This window comes from Python bivittatus, unplaced genomic scaffold, assembly GCF_059951505.1.
Source record: "Python bivittatus isolate LINGU-HERP-01145 unplaced genomic scaffold, Pbiv_v1 ctg000850_np1212, whole genome shotgun sequence".
NCBI classification, from domain to species: Eukaryota; Metazoa; Chordata; class Lepidosauria; order Squamata; family Pythonidae; genus Python; species Python bivittatus.
In genome coordinates this window covers 14,588,148-14,603,224 of record NW_028277112.1, presented here as the reverse complement: position 1 = coordinate 14,603,224, position 15,077 = coordinate 14,588,148, and positions in this window count along the sequence as shown.

The window sequence follows — 15,077 nt, the reverse complement described above, 5'->3', positions numbered from 1 at the left end:
CTTTACCATATCAGTTTCTAAATTTTGGAGTGGAAAAACCCCATGCATTTCCATTGTTATATATTTTTCTTTCAGTATACACATATTTGTTTGATATTTAACCTCTGCATTTTAGCAAGTTATCTTCCCCAACTGTATTTTGCTGTAAATCATTTTACTAAATTGTATTTTGATTCCCAATCTTTATAACATACACATTTTTGTCTGTATCTTTTGAGCTGAGAATCAGATAACCAAGTTTGGGGATATATAAAAAGAGCTTTCACTGAGTGTTTGAGAAAGACAAACAATACAAAAAATATGTCAATATGTGCTTTATTGATTACGGAAAGAGTTTCAATTGTGTTGATCATGTCAAGCTATGGAATGTGCTCAGAAAAATGGGAATCCCAGAACGTCTCATTGTCCTCATGTGAAACTTATACACAAGTCAGGAAGCCACAATACAGACAGAACATGACAAAACAAACTGGCTCCAGGTTGACAAAGGAGTAAGGCAAGGGCTGTATATGATCCCCTCATTTATTCAACCTATGTGCTGAATATATACGAAGGGAAGCTGGATTGGGAGAAGATGAGCATGGTTTTAAAATTGGAGGAAGACACATCATTAACCTGCAGTATGCTGATGACACTACTCTGATAGCTGAAAATGCAAAGGATCTGCAAGCTCTTGTAATAAAAATCAAGGAGTACAGTACAAAAAAGGGATTAAAATTAAATATAAAGACTACCAAACAAATGACAACCAGCCTTAGAGCTGACAATGAAGATATTAAAGTGGTAGACAGCTTCTGCCTTTTAGGATCAACCATCAACAGTAAAGGAACAAACAGTGAAGAAATACATTACAGACTAGCACTTGGTAGAGTAGCCATTAAAAAGATATTCAGATGCCATAATGTATCAATATCTACAAAAATCAGAATAGTGCAAACAATGGCATTCTGTGTGACACTTTATGGAAGTGAAAGTTGGATAGGAATAATATTGATGCTTTTGAAATTTGGTGTTAGAGAAAACTCCTGAGAATACCATGGACAGCTGAGAAAACAAACAAATGAATCATTGCACTAATCAACCCAAAGTTCTCACTCAAGGCCAGGCTCAAATTATCCTACATTTTGCAAAGATGTAGCTCTCTGAAGAAGGTTTTAATGATGGGAAAGGTGGAAGGAAAGAGAAGAAGAGGACAGCCAACAGCAAGGTGGATAGACTCAGTTATAGCAGCCATGAGTACACCATTGGAAGACTTGAAAGTCCTAGTTTGGGACAGATTGTCATGGAGAAAATCTATCTATATGGTTACTAAGAGTTGACAATCAATCAATCAATCAAAAAAAGTGGGATAATTGTATTTTGGTTCACATATATTAAAATGCAAAAGTAATTCTGCTTTTTAACCTGTTGAAAACCAAACAAATTTCTCCTTCAACTCTAACTGAAGTCCCTTTATAACATAGCTGCTGGTGGGGAGAAGAGCAAAGCTGAATTTTGGAAGATGCCAGACATTTCTCCCTCACATCACCTGCTGCCGAATCTCATTTTAAATAGACATTCTGGTGAAAGGCCCCCAAAGTAATGCAATTGTGTAAGTCACAACTACATAATTTCAGTCATAGAGAAGAGGCAGGGAGTACAAAAAAGGACCTATACAGGATTACTAGTATTAATCTTGTATTCCATGCAGTTGCCTAAATATGAAATCTGAAGACAAGATAGCAGGAACACTGGAGTAGGAGAAACAGGAATAATAATTAAGCTTTGCTTCACCCTTGCCTTTCCCCTTAATTCCCCCTCTGTAGCCTAGGGACGGGGATCAGAGAGAAGCTGATAACTGGGGTTAGGAAGAATGTTATTTGCCTTAATGAAACAGCATTTCAGGTCCTGAGGACAAAGTGTTACTCTAGATGGTCTTTTCAGTCCCTTCTAGTTCTATGAAATAACCAAAATATTCAGCTGCCATAACCATTAAGAAAGGGCTGTTGGAAACACTTGGAATAAAGTGTTTGATACTATCATTCAAGCTATGCTTCATTAGAGAACATATGTAGGAGACTGCATGCTGTGTAAATCTCCTACATGTAGAAAGTTAGCATTTCAGGAAAAAATGACACTGGATATTTTCACCTTGCCATATTAGGTTTTCAAATGAAGGGAATGTATGACATGTAACAGCATTCAAATATATTATACACCAGCAGTTTCCCAAAGTGATAAAATTCTGTTAAGGATGTTCTAAAAACCAAGAAGTATAAATTAATATAAATGAGTCTCAGTGAGAAAGAATTAATCTAAAATGTCTGATTATTGTTATGAAGCAAATAAAAAATCACGACAGGCTAATTTTGTATTCACATTAAAATGTGGCCATGTTTACTTCTGAAACCAAAGGTAGGAGCAAGAAGAATAAAGAAACCATGTGTAATGCAATTCAAAGCATCTTGAACGAATGGTTCCTTTTTCTATTTAAGAAGATAAAATACTGTCTAAAAGCTAAAATGATAGACCTAATGCTTTCTCATTGCCTTTCTAAAGTTACAGTATGCTGAGCCTGATTTTTTCCAAATAAAGTTAAATGAATTTTATAATTTGAGCCATCTTCAAGGTATATCATCAGGCTATTTGAACAGTAAACATTAGGATTGTCCCCTGAAACATAAATCAAGGCTCATCCTTAGCTGAACTAATAGAACAGTAAACAGAGTTCTTTGCAAACAGACTAGGTAGCAAACATTCTGAACAAAAGGCCAAATAATTAATGGGTGGAAACCAGTCTAGAAAAATACAGTGGCTAACAGAGCTCTTTTCAAAGATGAGAGGGCCAATTAAAAGACTGAAGGCAAATTAAAGAAAAGGATTATGACCCTAGACCTACCTTACCAATTATAAAGAACTCCTATATATTTATTTTATAGTAATTGGTTTTATATGAGATGATTCTTACTGTTTGTTGGAAGTATAGATTTTGAATTTTAAAGTGTAGCTGCTGTATATTTTTATCCTATTTCAGGTTTAATATTCAAATGTTTTCTGGTGGTTTCAGAGAGTCACCAGTTCTAAAGGTTTGTGCACTTATTTATTTATAAATTTATACCTTTGTAAATTTAATTTATAAATAAATAAATGTATAATATATTTATACATTTATAATATATATAGGAATTATATGGCCAAGTGAAAACATAATCCTATGTCTCTTGATTGAAGCAAATCCCATTGAATTTAGTGTGACCCAAACTTGCTTCAGTAACTTAAGTCAGAGGTAACACCAAATACGCAAAGTTTTTCTCAATAGCTGTACCTCCATCTTTCTCCTCCTCATTGCTCTGTATATGAGAAGGGAACTCAGCAGTTCTGAGAGAGTACTATTCTCTCAGCAGAGAGTAGCAGTCTAATTATGAAGATTTCCTATGTATTTTGGAATCCTAGAAAATGAATGAGGAAGATATTACTGATACTTGATTCATTGACTGATTGACTCATTTAATGACTGATTTACTATGTTCCAGAATGTCTAAAGCACACTTTTCCAACCTGATACCTTCCAGATGTGCTGGACTTCAATTCCCACAATTCACAGCCAGGCTGACCAAATGGAACTACATCTGGAGAACACTATTCTGAGGAAGGTTTCTTTAAATTGTCAGTCCTGACTTCCTAGTTTGAGTAATTTACTTTAAGCATGGAATCCAATCATCTTCCTTGCTTTACTTGTCCTTATCTGCAACAGTGCCCTCAGACTATCAGCCCTGACAATATGTTCCTTATATGCTCTATCTTCATCATGCTTTGGAGATGTTTCTCTTATTGTCCAGAGAATATATCTTTTTAAAATCTTTGTTGGTATTCTGAGAGGGGTTTAAAGGTAAAATAAATTCCTTAAGCTTTGCAGAGGTTTAAGGCACTCAAAGCACCTATTAAAAATTTCTGCCACCATATATCAGGTGGATTTTTCAGATTTGATGGGTTAAGGGGCAAAATCACTGTCTTAAACATCTGTGAGGCTCAAGGTACCTGGTTTGCCCCTTAAAATCTTTCCAATCCTCCCCATTTTTTTTTAAAGTTCAGCCCCTTCCAAACTGATTTTATAATATCACTGGCCACATTCTTTGTGGCCTTCGGTTAGGACACAAAGCAACAAAGAAGTGTAAAATAAGGAAATTTAATTTGAGTTCAAGAGGCTCAAAATTGGCAAGACAGGTGGTACAGCACTGTGATTCAAACCCTGCCCATTTTCTATGAACAGCAATGGCTCACACAGATCCCAAAGGATAGGGATTGGATTGCAATGCTGCGTCCCTCATCTTGCCCATTTTGAGCCCACCCCATGGACACACCGCCATATAAATCTACCAATTTAATTTCCCCTGTTAATATCCCTATTTCTCTAAGGAATGAAAGAATAGCCAGTTCTTTCTTTTAATAAGTTGAATATATCTACCAATCACAAGAATTGTTAATTGAACAGAAGCCAGTGGAATTTCCCATAAATGTATAAAGCCTCAGTACTGGTACATATGTTAGAACAATGTTTTCCTTAGGATGGAGACCTTGACTTTCCCAGTACAGTGATGACCATCCTGGAAAACTAAAATGGCAACCAGAGAATGTAATTGGCCCCTTGAGGAAATTCTTCCTTTTATCCTGAATGAATAAAAATGAGTAACAATGGTGGATAATAAAATAGTTATTTTCCTGTTCATTCATTATTGGTGGCATTTGTTTTATAATGAAAATTAAAACTGAACTAAATGTAATGTTCCAAATGTCACCCCCAAAAGATATTAAAGATTCAATTTTGTTTGCTTAAAAATTTATGAAAGAAGAAAGATTTCTCACATGTCCAAATCCCTGGGGGTTGTGGGGGGAATGACATCCAAAGCTAAGAAGGCACAAACAAAGAGACATTTCTTAAGAACAGGTGGCACATGTCTTCTACCATGCTCAGAAACATTCATGAAATATACCTTTCCGTTCACACTGCTCTGATCTCAGGTCTCCTACCAAAACGATCACATTCAAATACAACCCACAATTACTGTAATGTGAATACCCTCCTTTGTCCAAAATTAATTAAGCCAATCATTTTGTAGCTCTCATTTGTGATTCTGAGGCCTATACCCACCAATCAGCCAACACAGAACTGGAAAAGGTTATGTTTACTTTACTACTCACTAAATACAGAGAGTATCCAGGATGCTTGCAACGTTGCCATTCTAAGTCACCGTTTTTAGTCAGTACCTGAATAGCATTTAAAGTCAGAAATATAATAACACATCCCATAACCAATACCCTTGAATGAACATTGTTCTTTCCCAGAGGAATACTTATTTCCTCTGTTTTCTGTATCAGCCTACTTCTGACTTTTACTTGAATTAATCTGGGGGATAAAGTAAACAACTGTAGATTGCTAAAAATGGAAAGTTTAAGGTGGCTCTCCAGCTGCTTCCTGTTAGCTCGCAATGCACAAAGGCAGTAATGTATGGTGTCATTAGACCTCTACTCAATTGCCTGGACAGCTGGGAGGAGATGTTTGTGTTTCATCAATTCAGGTACGCTTAGCCATTTTTGATGTTTGTCTGCAGTAAAACTGAAAATGTGTCATGCACTATTACCCAAGCAATTGTAATCTTTCCAAATAAACACACACAATTAGTTTGCAGGTAGTCATTGGAGTAAAAACAGGTGTTTCCTATAATCTTGGTGATTGCTTACACACCTGAGCTTCCTTATCTTAGTTTCCAATTACTTTGGAATGTAGGGATTTAGGAGAAAAGGAAATCATCCTGATCAAAGGCCCCCAGCTTTGGAAAGAGTTCTTCAGGGATCCAGTCAAATTAAATTTAGCCAGGGTGGTAAATTATGAAATAATTTACATAAATCACCACTTCAGGCAATTGTTTAGTCATCAGAGAGGGTTTTTTTTTAATCTATTGTATTTTTTCATTGAATTTAAAACATCAAATCAACATTTTTTAAAAATAACTTCAGTTAATAATTGGCCTTCAGCATGGAAAAGTGACTCTATTGTTATAATTCTGAAACCCTTGTGACTAGAATGCATTAAGACTTAGCAATAGATTCCACATCAATATAACATTTATATCCCATCATGATCTAATGGCTCTCTGCAGCTTACACAGTATAAGAAAAAATATTAAAACATCCATAGTATGTTTAAAATAGCATTGAAATAACTAGATCATAAAAATCATAGAACCAGTGCACAAAGTAACAAAAATAAAACAAATAATAAAATTAAAATAATAAAAGATATTGCAAACTTAATAGAAGGTGCTCCAAAATTGCTGTAAAAACTGTAACATCCTCCTGAATGCCATCAGGGAGAGGGCTAACCTGATCTCCATTGGCAGATGGAATAATTTTCTGTTTACTGTACAGATATAGCATGGATAAGTCTGCAAACAAGACTAGGGGGGAGAAATTTGGTATTGGTCCAGAGAAGCTGAACTTCAGCTTCCTTCATCCCTGGACAGAAGGCCAACATGCTAGCTGTTATCCAAGACATCTAGAGGACAATGGATTGCCTTACTATGGATCAAGGTAGGTAACAAATCATAAATATGAATAATTGGAACAGAACAATAGTTTGTGAGATTATCAATATTTATACATAATAAAAGTTCTGGAACTACACTTCAAATTTCCCTCAAAAGTAGAGGTGTGTAGGTAGCAGATGAACTAGGCAAAACCTGGCCACTGAAAAAGATGTACAGCTGTTCCAAAAACAGGATGGAGCAGAGAGTTTGAGGTTAGGTTGGTTCTGGGAATAAGGAGCAGTGTGATAGAAACCATCAAGTTTGGCAGAATACTCTGAAAATACTAAAACCATCTGGCTGATTGCTTTCCATCTGCACTTCTGCACTCCACTGCCCAACCTCTTCAAGTGTTTGAAGTTAGCCTGTGGATCGTCTCACTCCTGCTGACCACAGCATTTGAGAACAGAAGGGGATACTAGGAGCCAATCAGGGCTCCCTTGGGCTGACCAGTAGGAGAGCCCCGGCAGCAGCAGCTCTCTGAATGATGAAAATTCCTACACCCAGACACCCCACTCCACACAAAAAGGGGGGGGGGAATTGCTATCCCCACCTCCCTGCTTTCAGCATATGCTGTATATGTCTGTCTATTGATTTGCCCCCCCAAAAGTCAAAAATCTGAACTGTTAGTATGAGAGGAAAGCTACCAGGGATATATAAATTCCACTGAAAACAGTAATGTTGGCATGACGGTGTCATTTTCAGCAGCAGCAGCAGCAGCAGCTAGGATTGTGTTACACTGTGCAGCCTCTGTGGGGAAGCTGTGTTGTGGAGGGAGAGAGCAGGGGCTGTTTTTAACCCAGAGGATGGGAAACCAGGCAAGTTAAGAGCTTGGTGCATGCTGCATTCTATATAAGCAGGGAAAACCAAGCCAGGCAGCTTTTTAAAGAGATTACAAAACTGTCCATCAGAATTAAGAGTGGGTTTGCTGAAAAGACAATATGCTGAAGTCCCCTTTTAAAACTCTCAAAACGATCTCCCAAAGCCGGCTGTGGTCTGCCTGCTTTTTAACTATAGCCTTTGACGTACTGCATGAAACTTGGTGGGACCTCAAGCTGACTGAACCTGTACATTTCTGTACTAAATAAAAATTAGGCCTCCATATAGTATTTAATGTTGTAAATGAAAATACATTTATTGACAACTCTTAGTCATTTCATTTAAGCATAGAGAAAAAAGGAAAACTTAAGCACAAAAACTAATTTATGCCATCCATATTTCTAAGTAGATTTCCAAATGGGCCCATGGCTGTAAAATGCTTGTTCAAATATAAATTGAGAGCTGAGCAATTTATATCATTGTACAATTGATGGAGAATAAGTGCCCTTCCACATTTTTCATGGCTTTTAATAAGCATCTGATATTGACCAGAACAACCCCTCATTTATTAAATTCAGATTGCAGAGTTAGTGATTATTTTTCCACATCACCAGTTATTCTGCAACAGAATGTGTTCTGCTACTGTATATAGTAGTACCTCAGCACACGCTACAGCATAAACTGATCTGTCGTTCAAGACCCAAAAGTATGAGGACACTATTTACGAGATAGAAAATCACTTTGCTTGCTTTTAACCATTGTTGCCATGTGAATTATGGTTTCTACATTCAGTGATAAAACCACAGAGAAAGAGACTAGAGAATATTCTTTGTGGGTTAAAATACTACCAACTACTTAATTAGATGCCTAGTACTCAGACATGATAAAAGGTTTGTTTTCATATTAACAACAGTGTAATTTTTCACTGGTTATAGATCAAAGTTAGATTTGGACAAGGTTAGAACAAGATTATTTTAAAAACAAAAACCTACAATCTCTCCAACTGGATCAGTCAAGCAGACAAAAGCAAAATCTTAAGCAGTACCTGGGCCCGTTCAGGATATGTTGGCATAGCAACTCTCAGAGTTCACCACCAATATTATATAATTAGTCATAGAATTATAGTTATAATTATTAGCTGCTCGAGTAAAGTTGGTTATAGAAATAATAAGACAATGACTTATATCAAATGGATATCTTCAAACCAAGTACCTTAAAGAATTTATTTGACAAATCGTTTCACATTTTTTATTTGTTTAAAGCACTGATACTCTCTCCTTGCAGTGTTCCAGGTTATTAAACAAATCCTTATTTCACTTTAAATACCAAGGCATTTGCTCCCTTAATTGTAGAATAGGACTGGACACAAATATTGGTTTGTACCCACAAAAATAAAACTAACTGAGCGCATATGGATATAGGCAAGGCAAAAGCCTGGTCTCCATTACCAATGGCTCTTTAAGAACAAGCAGAAACAAACCTGTGTACGATAATGCATGCCTACTATTGTAATTTCTTTTTATTCTGAACCTTATAAGGTATTATATGCATCAAGGCAGTGAACAATAAAAACAATACACTAAAAAAAGCAATACAATACACTAAAGTCATTTAAAAGAATAATAAAAAATTCATGTTAGCATCGTGTTCCAATACAATACCACATATCCAGACAAGATATCTGGGTGCATATTTTTTCCCATCTGCTCTGCAGAACTTATGGCCTTCACCAATTTCCTAAACACCAAATTTAAGTGTATCTGCTGAATTTCTTTAGAAAGTGTGTCCAATAATAAAGCTGCCAATGAGCTTGTGCTAAAAACCAAACATTTTATATAACGTTACAGATAATGGTCACACTTAGGCACCATTTCATGACCTAAACAGAGCAGGAAGACCATACTGGAGGAGATGTTCACGTCTTTTACAACTACTAAGTTCAGAAATTCTGTGTCTGAGAACTACTGTAAGTGAGAATCAATACAGATTATTTAGCACAGATATTTTCTGTTCCCTCCAGCTACCTCATTCCTACAGCACATATTTATGTGATCTGGACATTAGATTGGATCCACACTTCTATACATTCTGTTGTTGTAGTTCAGCACTCTTGGGTCTTGGTTTTCTTGTCTTCTGCAGCCCTATGCTTCTTTCTCCCAAATTTATTCAGAAGGAATGGATGCCTTCTGAAACAATTTGGAGATGTTGTGAGAGATTTTAGTTGCGTTTTTAAAAATGTAAGCTCCCTTCATAACAGGGAACCTTTGGGTTCAAGCCAGTGATAAAAGAATATTTACTGATTATGATTATTCATATGCTTCCTCCTCTCAACTCTAGATCTTATCTCCTTTGAGTTGAGGTCAGCTTCTGGCGACATGCAGTTTGTTAGATAATAGTACAGTAGTAGTTTGGTACTGACTTCTTCCAGGATATATTATCTTTTCCCTTCCCTTCCCTTCCCTTCCCTTCCCTTCCCTTCCCTTCCCTTCCCTTCCCTTCCCTTCCCTTCCCTTCCCTTCCCTTCCCTTCCCTTCCCTTCCCTTCCCTTCCCTTCCCTTCCCTTTTTGATGTCCTAGTCTAGCCTACAGTCCTTATGTTCCCTGGAGCCTCCCATCCAAGTAGTAACTAGTCCCAGCCTATTTAATCTCCTGGCCTAGACAAGGTCACCCACAGGAAGGATTTTTATAATTAATTAACCCTGAGAGATTTCACTGGCCAGGATCCAGCAGCCAGCCGCCAATCTCCACCATAAATGCCATCCTGCTTTGGCAGGAATGTCTGGCTCGCAATGGCACTCACCAGAAGTTTGCCTAGACAAGGTCACTCAGATATTGCCACTTGCTTGTTGGTATCTGAAATGAAAATCAAGTACGTTCTGTGAGCTGTTCACTGCTTCTAAGTGTGCTCTAGTTCAGTGCAGTTCTTCCCAATAACTTATACATAAATCATAATGCAGACTTCTTATTTATTTAAAAGATTTATAAGGCTGCTTCCTCCACAATTGTAACTCTGGGCAGCATACAAAAAGAAAAATGAAAAAGAATAAAATTCAAAAACCAAAAAAATCCCAACAAAATAAAAAATACAATTAATATACAATTGAGACTGGCAATAAAAACATATATATCACAGAATGAGTTCATCTAAAAGCCAGTCTTTGCAGCTCTACAGAAGCCAGCATAGCTCACAAAGTAGTGATCTTTGTTTGTTTATTCATCATATTTATATGGCCACCCATCTCACAAACAAGTAACTGTTGCTATGCCCATGCTATATTACATGGGCATAGCAAGGCATACCCATTGCTATCTCCGCTACTGCATTCTGGACCAGCTGTAGTTTCCAATTGGTCTTCTGAGGTAGCCCCATGTAGAGTACATGGTAGAAATCCAACGGGTTGGTGACTAAGGTCTGAGTGATCACGAGCAGAGCTTCCTGATCTAGAAAGATGCAGTGGGAGCACCATATAAACTTGCAGAAAGGCCCTCTGATCTTCAAGCATGAGCCATGAATCCAGAGGACCCCCAAATTACAAACCAACTCTGAGAGGGGAGTTCAGACCCATCCAGAACCAAAGATGGAAAACCTCCAGAATTGGATCTTGGGAGGATTGAAACCTACAGCCACTCCATCTTGCTAGGAGCAAGTCAGAGCCTAGTTTCCCCATGCAGACCCCCAGAACTTTCAGACATTGGGACAGAACCAAGATAGCATCACTTGATCAGTCAGGGACAGAGGTGTATACAGAGATGTATATTGATGATACTTGACCCTCTGCCAACAGATGACCTCACCAGAGCTTCATGTAGATGTTAAACAAAAGCTAGGAAATAATGGATCCCAAGTCACCCCATAAAACAAGGCCTAGGGCTAGACCTTTCCCCCACCCACCAATATCAACTGGAAGTTTTTTATGTATAGAGTTTGTTTTTGTAGTTTGACTTTTTAATTAATTGATTGATTGATTGATTAAAATAATCAAATCATTAATTATTTTAAATAATTAAAATTATTTTAATTAATTAATGGGGGTATTTATTTTTTAACTGTTTGTGGGTTTTACTTTCATTGTGAGCCACCCAGAGTCACCCACTGGGGGAGATGGGCAGCATACAAATTAAATAAATAAATAAGCAACAATAAAGAAAGGAGCCAGCACCATGCTTCCTACTCCCAGTCCTCTTAGCCAGTCCAGAAGGATATCATGGTTGAAGGCCTCTGAGAGCTCAGTGAGGGCCAGAAGGGATGCACTTCCCTCATCCTAGGTGTACCATACGTTATTGAAAAGTACAATTGGTGCAGTTTCAGGACTATGTCCCAGCCTGAAACCCAACTGTAAGGGTTTAAGATTATTCACTTCTCCGTGCTTCTTCAAAACCGCAGGTCGACTGCCTTCTCAACAACCTTACCTAAGAGTGAGCAAAATCCTTTCTCCATGTTTCTCTGAGTATGAAGTTGAGACGAAGCTATGCATAAAAATAGCAGCAGCCATATGTTTCTCTTGAATAGGTGTCACCAGACATCCTCCAACACATCTAAATTTAGCAGGAAGTAATTAAAAAAAGGAAAGAAGATAGGAGATTATATCTTTCTGAGTACATGTATAAAATGAATCTATGACAATTAAGCTGTAAATACTTCATCCAATAAGTAAGCAACTACCTGTGACACAAATGATCTTTGATCACAATTCCTATCCTGTGCTAGCAATAATCTAATGTGGTCAGCATCTCTTCCTTTTACCTGTAATAATAATAGATCCTCACTTAACTATTTAAGCACCACAACTTCACAAAGAAATTGGAAAAGATGTTAACTAACAGCATGAAGAATGAACAAATAGTGTAAGGTAATACCATCTGCCTCCAAGTTCAGAACCAAGGATTTGCAATTCCAAGGATTTGCAATTCCCCATTAGCACTACAGCTAACCCTAGAATTTAATGTACCCAAGTGTGCTGAAAGAGGATTCTTTTCTTTGACTGATTTTTAGAAGTATGCAGGACAACTTAAAATAAATATTAATGTTATATAATAAAACACAATACAGTATAAAAATACAACAGAAGTTCACTATAACAGAGCTGAAGGAATATATGCCTCTCATCTGAACATCTCATCTAGACCCAGAATTGGGAGTTCATACAACTGGAGCTGTATGAACTGAAATAAATATGGTTAAAGAGAGCTTCAGAGGGCAAGGAAAAACCAGTATTTAACCAGCATTTTAAAAAACCTGAAGCTGATATATGAGAAAGATTTGGGAGCACTTATAAGGGAAGGTGTATAATCCAGTTATATGGGGATAGCAGCTGTGGGAAAGAAGAAGGGAATAGCAGAAAATGTGACTACTCATTAAGTCTTAATGCTCTAGCTTGTGGCCTGGAACTACACATCACCTGTCAGGAACTACTCGTACATGCCAGCATCCACACATTTTGAAACCCACCACCACACAGGTCCATGCCATCTTCTTCAACCTCCCCCTGCATATGAGATGTGAGTGAGCGAGAATGTATGTATGAGAGTTATTTTTTCCTCAGATCCTTAATTTATATTCAATTTTGAAATCACCAGAAATGGTGATCATTATAAATGTATGTGTGTGAACATTTAACAATTAAATAATCAAATTAATATAAGGGAATAATACTAATATTTAATTTGATTTAATTTTCCTCCACCACAACCAGTTTTAAAAGTACTATGTGGAGCTGGACCAGCTTAAAACCCAAAGAAAGTTGCATAGACCTGCCTCAAGCAAACACAGGCAATTCTTTATACACCAATCTAATGGGACCTACCTCTGAAGAGTCAAGCAACAGACTGCATTGAAAGGAAATAGTCTGGCCTGTTTCTTCTTCCTAAATCATTTTTTTATATAACTGGAGTGAAGACTTTTTCTGCAATCATTTGGGACATATTTAAAAAGCCCTATTTATTGGCATTCTCACTATCATCAAAACAGAGGCTGCACTGAATGATAAAAGTTATGTATGACCCATACAGTACACAAAGAAAGCTTATATGCTTAGAGGTAGTCATATATAAATGAACTTGGCTAAGATTAGAGTTTGGCTGATGAATTGGATAAGAAAAGTGGGATGATGGTAATGCTGAAGTAATCATGCCCTGGTCATCTCTCAGTTAGACTACTGCAATGCACTCTACATGGGGTTACCCTTGAAGGATCCGGGAGCTACAGTTGGTTCAAAATGCAGCTATGAGGACAATCTTGGGTGCCCCAAGGATGGCACATATAACACTTCTGCTGCGGGAGCTGTATGGGGTGCCAGTTTGCTTCTGGGTCCAATTCAAGGTGTTGGTTATCACCTTTAAAGCCCTACATGGCATGGGTCCAGGTTACCTGAGGGACCGTCTCACCCCCATTACATCAACCTGTCCCACCTGGTCAGGCAGAGAGGGCAAGTTGCAGACCCTGTCAGCAAGAGTGTCGGCTGGCAGGGCCCAGGAGGAGAGTCTTCTCTGCTTTTGCCCCCACCCTTTGGAATATTCTTCCCCCAGAGTGCAGTGGGCCCCTACCCTCCCGGTTTTCTGGAAAGGACTTAAGACCTGGCTCTGTCAGCATGCATGGGGCAACAACAGTTGAAATTGATCCTGGGGGTGGCTGGCACCCTGATGACACTCCCCAAACTGTTAGCCAATTTTATTGTCCCTTGGAATTTATTTATTAATTATTTAAGATGGTTTCATATTGTATTTTAATGGATTTTATCTCTTCTGTAAACCACCCAGAGTCACTTTTTGGTGAGATGGGCGATGACAAATTTGATATATAAATAAAATTTTTAAAAAATAATGGATCTAAATCCAAATCTGAGTCCTGAAGTCAAATGGATGCCCTAGGAACTCTAACCCTCACCAATCTCAAACTAGAATGTGTTCTTTAACCAATAACTTAAAGCCTGTGTTCACACAACATACTTAATCAGGACAGTTACAAACCTAGCACCTGCATTTGCACATCTAATCTATCTAGTCTTGGTTAGGTGTTTTCAGCTTAATAGGCTGATCAATCCCTTTGACTTGTAGATCATGACTGAATGTGGAATATAGTAATACCAGAACACCAGATTATTCTTCTGAGAAACAGTGAACAAGTAGCTACTGGAAGAACTGAATCTGGAGAAACAGAGTGATTCAGACTAGAGAAGGGACTGAGAAAGAATGTATATTATCCTCATATCCATTTAATGTATTCAGCAAATATATTTTGGCAGGACTGGAAAACATGACAGATAATATATATATAATAAACATTATAATAATATAATATAAATATAATGTAATGTAGTGTAATATAATACCACTCTGTTAGCTGAAAATATTTCTTTAAAAAGTCTTAGACATCCTCATTGTGGAACTAAAAGTAGAAGTGAAAAATCCAAGTTAATGTTAAATATTAAGAAGACAAAGTTTATGCCAACCAGCATGTCATTTCAACAGCAACAAATATTAGCATAATCTTTATATATTAATGCTAATATACTCTGTAAAAGCTGGATACTGAGAAAGAGTGGGAGAAAAAATGGATGGATGTTCATGGATACATGAAATTATGGCTTTCAAGACAGTTATTAAAAGTATCATGGACTAAGAAAAACTAATCAGTTCTGATCCAAATAAAGTTGAAGCAATGATCAGTAAGGAGAAAGCCATATACTTTATGCAAGTGGAT